Raw genomic sequence first — 12,270 nt, forward strand, 5'->3', positions numbered from 1 at the left:
GAAGGAGAGGGAGAGAGTATTGTACTGCATATATGTCTCTGTATGATGTGCTGAGGTGTGTTGAATGACTCATCCAAGGTGACTGAGTGTCTCCCTCTCTCCTCTTTTTCTTCCCTCCACTCACCTCCTCTTCTTGCTCAGGCCCGACACCCCCTCTTCTCTTACTTAGGCTACCCTCTTCCCTATTTTTCAATGGTCTTCTTCTGTGGCATCTTTCTCTGCATTCCCAGAGGAGCAGTGGTGTGCTAGAAGTATGTCAGCAGCGTTGATTGAAATGATTCATGTGGAGGTGGACTCTCTTCCCCTTTGTTATTTGTCATTCTCATCGGCTTGAAGGGTTCTTTAATGCAGGAGAACATATAACATGCTGGCTGAAGTAAATACTGTAATTGCCCAACCCTGTGACATTTCATTTTGTCTGCTGGAAGAGACCTCCTATCTCCAATTTCATGGCGTAAATGGGACACTCAACAAATTGCTTTTCAAAAACAAAGGCACCGCATCGCTGACTTTATCCTGCAGGTATCATATTGTGAAGGAGTGTTTGGTGTAGTATCAGGTGATCTGTTGCCTTTGCAGCCTCTAAATAGTTAATTCAATTTACATACAAACATAAATTGAGGTCAAAGAAAGGTATTGAAGCATGACATGCATCATCATAAGGCAAACTACCTCCACTTTAACCAATAATTTAACCATTAGTTTGTGCTTATAGCTGAGAGACCGTAACCTTTTAAATTACATATGAATTCAATGCTGAATTCAGTTTGCATATGTGTGACTTAACTATACACTAATATGGCTTGTATCTGAATAACTAGAGAGCCTATAAATGACCTAATGTCACTGTTTGTCCCCATAAAAAGAGAGTGTCCAGCTCTTTCTATTACAGAAGTTCAGAACAGAAGTTCTGGTTTCACTTTAACTGTCTTTAGTGTATTCTGAGTTTAGCTTGTTTTACCCTCCGTCATGCTGCCTTGAAGTCTTTCTTCTCTGTGCCTGTGGGTTGTGGACCTTGGCCATACTCCACTGTTTGTGTAATGCGCCATATTTTTTCCCATTTTTTATTTTATCTTCATGCAAATGATGTGGGAGTTTAGGGCTGGAACGGCAGTTGAAATGTAAAATCCTCCCGTGCCCTTGGGTTGGCGCAGAAAACACAAAGGCGGGGGCTGCTGCCTTTGAGGTTATTAGCATAATGTCTTTCTGATGCTAATGCTAAGTGCCTCAGACTGACCACTGAAGCTCACAAGGGCCACAGCAATGGCGGCGTACACGGCTGCTGATCGCTCTCTCCCTCACTCTTGTCTCGAGCATTGTGACTACTGGCTGTCTTGCCTCAGCTTAGTGACAGTCATCACCTTCTCAATGAAGGTCGGGAGGCAGACCCCTTCTTCCTTCTGTCGCCCTGGTCACCATGGAAACACCCCTCCCATTCCCATCCTTTCTCTCTCCTCTCTGGACAATGGCTTTTGCTGTGTGTGTGTCCAAGTGCCGTATGGTAAATGTTAAAAGTGTGTGTGTGTGTGTGTTCGCGTGTGTATGTGTGTTGGGGTAACAGGCCCCAGCTCATCACAGTTGATTTGTGTTGGCGATTTTACAGTACTCCAGTGCTCAGATATGAATTGTAAAACACATCACAGCAGGAGTTACACTCCTACCTGCTGCTCTCTGAACATCTATTAACTCCACACACACCCACCCACACACACACATTCAACCAGAGGCACATGGTGTGAGTCAAGTCAAAGAGCCCTGCTGTGGAGGTGAGCAGGGCCTGATTGTGTTGCAAACACTAATGAGACACACAGCACAAAGGCTGGTGAGGACCACGACTATTATACCTTTTGGACCCTCTCAGGGGTGCCAGTGTCTGTTTGAATGTGTGTGTCTGTATGCGTGTATGTGTATGATGGCCAATAATGAGATGATAAAAACACTAAATGAAAACTATAAATTAGCCTAACGATGTCTGCTGCATGAGACTCCTCGCACCTGCCGCAGCAGCAATTGAATTATTGTGCTACAACCCCACCACCACAGATAGAAGTAAATAGATGGAAAATATTACTTTTGTCTTTCCTTTGTGGCGCACCTACCGTCAACATGTACTTTCCTCCTCTTTTCTCTTCCCTCTCCTTTTTTGGATTTCCATTTTCATCTGCAGTCAGACTGATTTGCTGACAAGCAGTAAGAGTGGGAGTGAACAAAACAGAAAGAGAGACAGAGAGAAACGAGATAGAGAAGGGGGGAGGAGAGAGCGAGCTGTTATAATTTCCCCCTGGTTTAATTATCTGAGTCTGTAGACGGCCCGACGTTTTCTCTCTTGTCGTTAAATGTTAGAGGTGAAAATGTGTATATCTGTATGTGCGTATGTGATATTCTTTCCCGTGAGTGTGTTGCAACAACGACGAATAATGCATAGCAGCAGTGCTATGCAGGGAATAGCCTTATCCCACTGCAATGTTTAAACCTCGCTCATTACATGGTGAAAAGAGGAAATCGATCATTTTCATCACCTGCTGTCAACATGTGATTGCACAAGTCTATGAGCCATCATATTGTATTTATGATTTACTGTGCACTTACATAGTATGCCCTCTGATGCACCGTGTATGATTACGGTTTCTAAATTATTCTACCTCTTCAAACAAGGCCTGGGAAGAAAATCAGAGGAGATTCTCACATTTTTATAAGCGCTACTGTGATAGTGGTGTTTGCCAGAGGCTGTTTTGGCCTGAGGCCGTGTGTTTTCAGGGTATCAAGACAAACACTGGGGGAATTCTGCTTCAGTATATATTTGCTGTTGTCTGTCTCTTTGTTTCAAATATGGTATGTCTTGTAGATTTATTTATTTTATATCTGTCTGTTGTTATTAAACAGCCAGATACCTTTTTCACAGTAGACATTATGATTCTCATGACAAGCAAAGATGTTACTAATAGAGAGCCTAAGTCCCTCCCCTTCCGGTGGATCACCATGGGACCTTATTTCAGAAAAATATTGTACGGTAGTCAATGGCAGGAGACAACAAATATTTTGATTTGAATTGTGCCCTGAATTACACATATGATGTTTGTCAATTTAAAAGATACATTTTAAAGTCAAGAAAGTTGCAGTTTGATGTAAAACTGTTCAGCTATAAGACTTTGAAAATACATAATTACAAAGACCACAAACCCAGAAGTCGTGTATATGACGTCGTAACTGTCTCTCTCAATGACTGAAGCTAACGTTTCTGAAGCTAACGTCAAAAAACCAGAGAGGATGATGTGATAAAAGGACTGAGAGTTGTTGGATTAAACACATCAGGTGAGATATACTTCTGCATGAACACAGCTAAGTATCCAGCTAGTAGCAATCAAGCAACAAACATTAGTTAGCATTACCGCGCTAACATGTTGGTGATGTATATTGTGCGAGACGAGAGATGTAGTTCGTTGAAATGACAAATGACATGTAACTTTACTGTTTTATGACAAACTGCGACTTTCTTGACTTGCAAAATTACATTTTAAATTGACCAAAATCATATGTGTAATTCAAGGCTCAATTCAAATGGAATCAAAACGGTAATCTTTACTCATTACTATTGACGGCAACATTGCCCAGCACCATTGCTCTAAAAGTTGCTCCGTGTATCATCAGCTTTAGGCTCTCTATAACATTAATGGACTGTTGGTTGGACAAAATAAGCAACTTGAAGATATCACGTTGATCTCTTTGAAATGGTGAAGCCATTATTTTCTGGCATTTTATAGACCAGACAATGACCTGATCAATTGAGAAAGTTGCCGGATTTTTACTTGTGGTATTGCTACTTTTACTTGTAGTGGATCTGATCTTCCACCATTGCATAAAACATAAGATGCATCATTGTATGTGCTACATGCATTGTAAGGAAAGAGCACCAGGCACTGATTGTTACGAATAGGACAAGCTGTATTGAACCAGTTTGACTCACAGTTGTATGTATTAGAGAAACAGAATGTAGTTAAAGGAAAAGGCTGAAGATCATTTTACGGTATCTCTGTGAGATTTATAGGCAGTGTCCCAAGTGGTCGAGTGAGATGTTAATTTGTTTCTTGAATAATTTCCCCTATAGTCAGCTGCTGCACACCTCTATTGTCCTCGGGTTCTTTTTATCCCTATGGACACACACACACACACACACACACACACACGGCAGGCTCCATAAAACTCACAGCCACGCCTTGCCTTTGTTTCACCATTTGGCTTCAACTTCTGTCTTCTAATGTGACCCCCACAGAGGTCATCACATAAATGCCAAGCTGGTTGAACCCCTCCACCAACAAACATGCAGCGCCACCCCACCACTCACAAGGTGACCCAGCCACATGCACATCTCACAGACTTCCACCCACGCACATCTGACCTCGAGCCAGCCCTATACATCAAATGTACTAAAACTGAGGATCCATAGAAAAACACACTTTGGGTAACGTTTGGCAGGTTTCATTTTAATGAGCAAAAATTAGTTTGGGAACAAGACAAATTAATAAAAAATGAACTCCAAATCAGTACCTCAACACTCCAGATTACAAATGAGAGGTGGTCTTTGGATAAACTGTTAGTTGATCGTTGAATGTTTTTATCCAGCTTTTGTAATCCTTCTTTTCAACGCGTTCTTTGTTGATTTTATGAGCTTGTTGATGTTCTCTGCAAAAAAGCAACATGAAAAGTGACACGTATTATTGCTTTGGTCTATATTGTGGTCTGCAGTGTGGTAGAGATGACTGCCTGCAGGTCACAATCAGTGGGGAGTCTTTGTAGAAACCCTGAATGAAGCATTCTGGAGGTCCTAAGGCTTGCAGGTTTCCCAGTTCTTGGGCGGGTGGTGATGGAAATAAAACGCATCATGGGCATATGTGTGTGTTTGCAGTGTGTGTGCATGTGTGTGTGTAGGAGGGGGGTGGATTGGGACAAAATGGGGTTGCCACCAGCATAATGAGGGCAGAAGTGTGTGTGTGTGTGTGTGTGTGTGTGTGTGTGTGTGTTTCATTATGACTAGCCACTATAATGGGCCAAGTAAGCCATATTGTTTCCGGCTCATGCTGAAGTCCCCGTGGCAGCAGATGTGCTGTTACACAGCAACAACAAAAGCTCATTAATCACTGTCAATTGCATGTGTATTTGTGTGTGTATTTTTCTTCTGCTGGCTAGTTTGGCATGTATGCATTTATTTCTATTCGCCTCTTCAGTCTGTGTGTGTATGCCTGTGCATGCGTGTGTGTTTTGTGTGCATATCTGCAAGCGTAGTCACTTGTGCATACAGTTTGATCCCATAGTGGGCTAAAGAACGTAAGTCCCTTGTCTGTGTGTTTGTGTGTGTGTGTGTGTGTGTTGGGACAGGGTGGGGTCTTCACAGTGGTCTAATTCGAAGTCTAGCTGGGGGGCTATTATGTGACTCCAACATCATAAAACATCAGTAACAGCTATCGCTGCTCTGCTGACACACACACACACACACACACACACACACACACACACACACACACACACACACACACGTCTCTGCTTGAGGCATCATTCATCTTAAGAGATTCAGAACAGTCTCATAGAAATGATTTACACCATTAAGGTAAAGCAATCTAGTGTGATGCTCTTATAAACACAACAAAAGCAAACACACACACACACACACACACACACACACACACACACACACACACACCCCACACACACACTCAACCATATTTCCAGCTGGGAAAAAGTGAACAGAGGCCTGTGGTAATCTGATAAACACAATTCCATTTGTTCTTTTTCTCTGGATCCTCCCCACAATTATGAGTGATATTTGATCAGGTCAGAGGCAGTTTGTGCTGTGTTGCCCACACACACAAATACAGACACCTCCTCATGGATGACTCAAACCCACACTGCCTGAATCCACCTGCTGCCTACACTTGACTTATTCTAAAGTAGTGAATGGACAAAAGAAGCCTAATCATCCCTCATCTGTCTCTCTCCCACTCTCTTTTTTTCTGCATCTCTTCCAACTTGTGTCCTCATCAGGGCAGACTTTCTGTCCTCATCCGAGGCGGGAGGATCACGATGATGTGTGCCCACGGTTTCTCTTCATGACTTTTAATCAAGATGTTCCAGCAGAATTCATCTTGGTCCTAATGATCCTGGAGAAGCTCCAGATGTTGGCTTGCAGACTCAGCATCATAGTAACATTTTTGAGTTTATTTTCCACTTTGGATGTCTAATGCTGTATTCACACTCCTCTGGACATCTATGCGGGTTGGAAGAGTGGGTAATATAGATGGGATTGCCATCAGACATTACACATTTAACTAGTTAAATGGTTTTTAAAAATAGTTTAAAGAAATACCCATGGCAGTGAACACCAGCCCCTTTCAAAATAGGACATGTTTTGCTACATGAAGTCTGAATATATTATCATTAATGAGAAACTTTTGTGAGGATGTTTCATTTTTATCTCATTTTACTTTATTTTTTCAGTAGCTGGATACCCTGCTTTAGTGGTACAACTCTTGTTTTTGAACTTTATCAAATGTTGTACTGACTATTTAGATATAATGTGGGTATCTCGTGTCATTGTTGTTATTATCGGCATTAGTAGTTTTATGGATTGATAGAGGCTTAGTAGCTGGAGATCCAAATAAATAAATAAAAATAAATAAACCTCTTACGGTCATGTGAATAATGACTGTTTGCACTGGTTGTTTGTTGAACAATATACTGTATGTATATGTTCCATAGCAAACTGGACTGAAGGATTGTGACCTTAAAAGACGTCCAGATGTACGGATGAGTGCAAACAGTGCATGAATCCTGGACTGAGGTTGGCATGCTGTCTCCAGCTAGCAGACACTAATAGGTTCTTTCAGTCATGAAGGCAATCACAAACCAATACAAATTAGTTCCTATAGAAATCCTGCTCACTGCTGTTATACTCTTTATTTTGGTTGCGTTCAGACAGAGTTGAGGTGTTGATGCTAAAAAATGCAGGTCCTTCCAGCAGAAAACTTGAACCTGACTCAACTTTTGTTGCAAAACAATGCGACAGTAAAGTGCTGCATTTGCCATCAAATACGTGCAAGCGCACCTTCCCGTTGGACTACCTGGTAATGTGAAATCGTATTTCTACTGTTTACATCGCAATCATCATGAGAAAAGATGGAATTACTGTCATTGTGATAATTATTATGTGAGTATTTCACATGTCATTAAGACTTTTTTGTGCACAAGAACTTCTTGGATGTTTCTAAAAGAGGTCTGAACTTAATCATGCCCTCACCAAAGTCATAATGAGTCATTTTAGGATGGCATTAAAACAAGCTATATTTGGTCATTTAGGTATAAGGACGGTTCTTATAGCTAGCTGCATCTGACAAGATCAAATGTTCAGGGGTTGTTAAAGGCCCTCCAAACCCAGCAGGTGTTTTCGTTATTCTGCCTGATTAGACCTCTGCTCAGAGGTAAGTTAGGGAAAGCTATTCTGGAAATTATGTTGTGTAACCAAACTACATGAACCAATAAGAATGGTAAAAGTGTCACTTCTCCACCCTAACAGGTGTTACAAAGCTTATAGGAGCTAATAGGATGGTCAGTGAGATGTCCAACAAGCAAATCTCAATCAGGGATGCCCACATCAGGCTTGATTAGTGAAAGTGTATGGGTAGACAAAAGGTGTGAAGGGTCATAAAGTGGTGCTGATTAAAACATATATCTTTATTAATAGTCAGTGTTTTGAAGTCAATTGCACAATGAAAAAGTAAGTGAATCTAATCCAAATGTTTGATTAAAGGTACAATTAGTTATCTGATTTAGGGACTTGCTACAATTCCTCCTTTGGTTAAATCCCTTGGCCTTCAAGAATACAGAAGAAGCTTCGATTGTTACCTAACCACCTGTCAGACCTGTCTGAGTTATTAATAGTTGCTGTGTTTACTGCAGACTGCTGTAGAACTAGCCTCTTGGAAGGCACTGGAGTGTTTTTGGTAGGACACAACCATAGAGGGCTTAGTCTCTTAGTCTGGAATCACACCAAGCCAGTCAAAAATGTAGCAGCTTAGGGAGGAAACGCTGCTGGTATCAGCACGTCACGTAATAGTTTCACTGGCTGCCTCCAACAGACCTCAGTGCCAGACACCTAAATCCTGCTGCGTGTTACCTTCACGGCTGCTGCTCTTCGCCCTCCACACCTGCTGTTCACCAAACACACACCATACACATTCACACTGCACTACAGAATGAGCTTGTTCCCAGAGTAAAACATACACATCTAGGGTCATCCCTTAGACACTGCTTTCAGTCAGTCAGTGTATCGCCACCCGGCTAAGCCTAAGCTGTCAAATTTAGACCCAGTTAACTTGTGCTCACAGGGCGAGCAGCTTAATGGCTTGTCCTGACTGGCAGACCGTCAGTGGCAACACTGAGAGTTACATAACACTACGTCATGGAACTGGATGTGTCCATTCCCTTCAACTCACAGCTAGGAGACTGCTGTTCTTGGAACACACATTTTGAGACGTAATTCTAATGTTATGCCAGTGTTCAGCCTTGGGACAAGTTAATCTGAAATTAAGATTTGTGCTGTCCTGAAGAAGTCTTCTCTGAGCATTGTGGTGAATCACTGCTGGACTCATTAGACCCGAGAAAAACCTGCAAAGATGGGGTCATCAAATATTAACTTATATTATTCATGTAAGTTGGACTATTTTCACCTTTCAAGCCCCAAACCAAACACTGTTTACAGAGAATGCACTCAGTCAGCTTCATAAATAAGTCACATTATTGCAGGTTTGGGGATTGGAAATGGTTATGAGGACAATTTTGCATCCTCAATGTATGGCTCGGCTGTGAAAGTGTCTCCTCCAGGTCTAGAGAAAGCAGTTATTGCGAGTTAGCAAAGCAGCAGAGGGAGGCAACACCTGCTTACAGCGATGATGCATGCCTGAAACAATCCTTCCAGACAAGGCTGGAAGTAGGCCTTGGTGCTGCCTTACATGCCCGCTGCACACTAGGCGTTAAAATCAGGGAATATATAAGTGTGTGTGTTCCTGCATCCGTGGATGTGCTTGTGTGACTGCCAGCTCTACCTGTACATTTAGAAATTACAAGGGAGGAAATTTATAATTGCCTTGTTTCTTGCGCTCCAGTCTCTGGAGTATTGAGGTAGGGGGTGGGTGGGTGAATGTGGAAGTGGAGAGGAGTGGGTTATTTTGAAGTGCACAGTCGTGAGCTGGCCAAATTTAGATTGGCAGAAAAGTGCTGATTTTCCTACAACGTCAGCGTTTGTTCAGGGCAGACAAGTGCGGAGGAATTAAGAGGGCAGAGGAATAAGGTGGAGTAAGGGAAGTCCATGTGGTAAAAGCTGTTTTTAAAGAGAAACCTCATTAAGCTAAGATCAGCAAAGATCCAGCACTCTCACTTTATTTCTCTTTACTGGAGCACATTAAATGGGCACTCCGCTGAGTTCAGTTTACTGGTCATGGGGAGTACCACTGCCTGTGAAATGTAGTTGTGTAATGCCTCCTGTGGCTCAGAGGGAGTTTTGTCACGTCTGAAAAAATAAAATAACCCTTATGATGTCATCATTGTGTACATGTTAGCATGATGTTAGCGTTTGCTCAAAGAACCACTGTGCCTAACTACAGCCTCACAGAGCCGCCAGCGTAGCTGTAGATTCTGACGGCAGGAATCCACTGGCTACGGCACGTTACAGCTGCGCCACGTTTTCGATCCATCCTCAGCCTGGCGTCAATGTCCACTGGAAGCATCTCAGGAGCATTTCAGCAGCGGAGGGTGCAGCTACTACCTTCTTCACAGCGTTCTGTCAACGTCAGGCTCCCTATCCCACAAAGAGCCTTTCAGAATCAGAGCGTTTTACCTGCCTAATTTTGCTGACATGTTTAGATTTTGTTGATTTGGTAATCAGTGTTTGCTTTTCGTGCTTCTTCTATGATTAAGTAGGCTACGCACAGGTAAATTATTTCTTTTTGTGTCTGTTTTATCCATGTTTATTGTTGTTTTATGACTGGGAGTCTCCACAAAAATTGACCGGATTCTCCATGCCTGACTTTCTGCCCAGTACAATCTGCTCTGTGCTGCTTGCCGCGTCATCAGTCAAAAATAGACCTGCTACCTATTCTCTGCAGAGCGGACACGCTGTGGCCGCGTCCGGTGGACTCACAAGCATTGACTAGAAAGGCCGCGATTAGCTCCGGGCGCCATGGATTTTAGCAGTTAGTCTTGTTTAATCCATCTCTTATGAGTCCCCCAACTTTATGGAAATATAATACTTAATCTCCGGAGTCTCCCTGTAAGAGTTCAGAGGAAGGGCAAATTAGGACGTGGCCCACACATCTGAAACACATACATGCAAATGACAAAGACCAAAACCATAATTTGGTAAAATGGTTGATAATGTTATTTGCTATGACACAGTGTAAGTGCAGGATTCATATCTCAGGAAAGATTGCCATGATCCCTTTAAACACATTAGAGAGCTGATGAGGTCAAGGTCGGACATGTCAGATCAGCAATCCTTCCCCTTACCCACGGTCACCAGCGGAAATGTATCTGAGACCTTTGTACATAAATCTATTCATCCCTGTAATAATTCTTATGCGATAGCTTGGAATTAAACTGTGTGTCATTTGTGAGTGTGCAGGGACTATGGACTAATCCCTTCCCATAGACCTAGCAGCTTTGCATTTAATTTTTCAGCCCCTCTGCCTTCATCTTTCTTTCCCCTTAACCCACTTTCTCCCTCCTCATGCCTCCACACAATGAAAAGCTAGACTAGTGCTGTGGTAAGGATGTCTTGGGCTTTTCTTATTTAAATCCATAAGCTTATTTAAGACAATTAAGCTGTCTGAGTTTACAGGTTTTAATACCCCTGGTTGAATAAAGAGTGTAGAGACTTTATTACAGTAAATGCATGTGATTTTTCTAGGGGTGCTTCTTTTGTATGTTATATACCTCATACATATCTGACTCTGCCTACAGCAGAGTGAGGACTACTTTAATCCCCTCTCACATCACACATGCATTCACACCCTCACACAACGGTATGCATGCACTCTGCACAAATAAATTTTTTATACATATTCATCACTCACAATATCATGTTTATTCAAAGCCAGAGTCCTTTATTAGAAGTCATCCTTTCATCTAAACCTGCTGCTGCTTTTACATCTCTGATCTGTTGGCGTCTGTTTCTCACCAAAGTATCAAAATACTCAAATAAAATGTCACAAGAATTGTCCCACTGTGTCTCTCTGAGCTTGTTTAAAGCAGCACAGATCTGGAAATAGCTTTGACATGAGTCAGAAATTCACAGAAAATCACAACAAACAACATGTGTAGCCATGACGTCTATGTAAAAACTAGCCAAAGGTTCTGCATCTTTATTTAGAAGCAGAGGTCACCCTCACCCTCCTTTATTCCATGTCGTTCACTTGACAAGAATAGGATGGGATGAAGATGGATTAGACAGTGACGACATGAATTCATGCTCTAGGAAATGTCATCCCTTGTTTGCTCTAGGTCACAGGTATGTCACAGAGGTTCCCGGAATAATAAAGCTGAGGCGAAACTACTCCAACTGGATGGTGGTGTGTCTGGGCCTTGGCTTCCTTCTGGTCTGTAGAAAATTAGTCTAATCTTTATTAATTAAACCAAGTCCTCTTTGCCTCATTTAGCATTAGTCTCACTTGCATTATTGGCACTGACATTAGTGGGGGAGTTGTTGTGGGATTGCGTGGTGTGGGGACAGAGAGGACCCAAATTCAAAGTTCAGAGGGAAGGAGGTTTATTGAGGGAGAAAGGAGTAAAGGGACTGGAGGGGAGGAAGAGGTGGATGTCGGGAAAGCACAGGCACGGGGAACCAAGGAGACAGGGGGCCAGGGAGCCGGGGAACACAGGGGCCGAGGAAGCGAGGAGAGGCGGGGGGACAGGGAGGACGCCGTGAGGGAAGTCCGAGGAGGAGTGGGCCAGTGGATGAGCCCAGCCGACTGAACGGAGGACGAGGGTGAGTGTACCTGGGAGGGAAACAGACAGAGAGACAGGGTTAGGGATGACAGCAACAAGGCACAGGGTAAATGTGAAAAAAACAAGAAACGTGAAAGCCTGAACGTGGGGGTGGCACCGGGTATGGAGCAACGACGATCAAGCGAGGATGGTGTGGAGAACCGGGGTTGAAATACAGGCAGGCATGAGGTGATTACTGGCAGGTGTGGCAGGCTGACGAGGTGGCTGATGGGATGCAGGTGC

The sequence above is a fragment of the Micropterus salmoides genome, unplaced genomic scaffold (assembly GCF_014851395.1).
Source record: "Micropterus salmoides isolate LMB-PRFRI ecotype aquatic unplaced genomic scaffold, ASM1485139v1 Ms_hic_scaffold_17, whole genome shotgun sequence".
In the NCBI taxonomy this organism is placed as follows: Eukaryota; Metazoa; Chordata; class Actinopteri; order Centrarchiformes; family Centrarchidae; genus Micropterus; species Micropterus salmoides.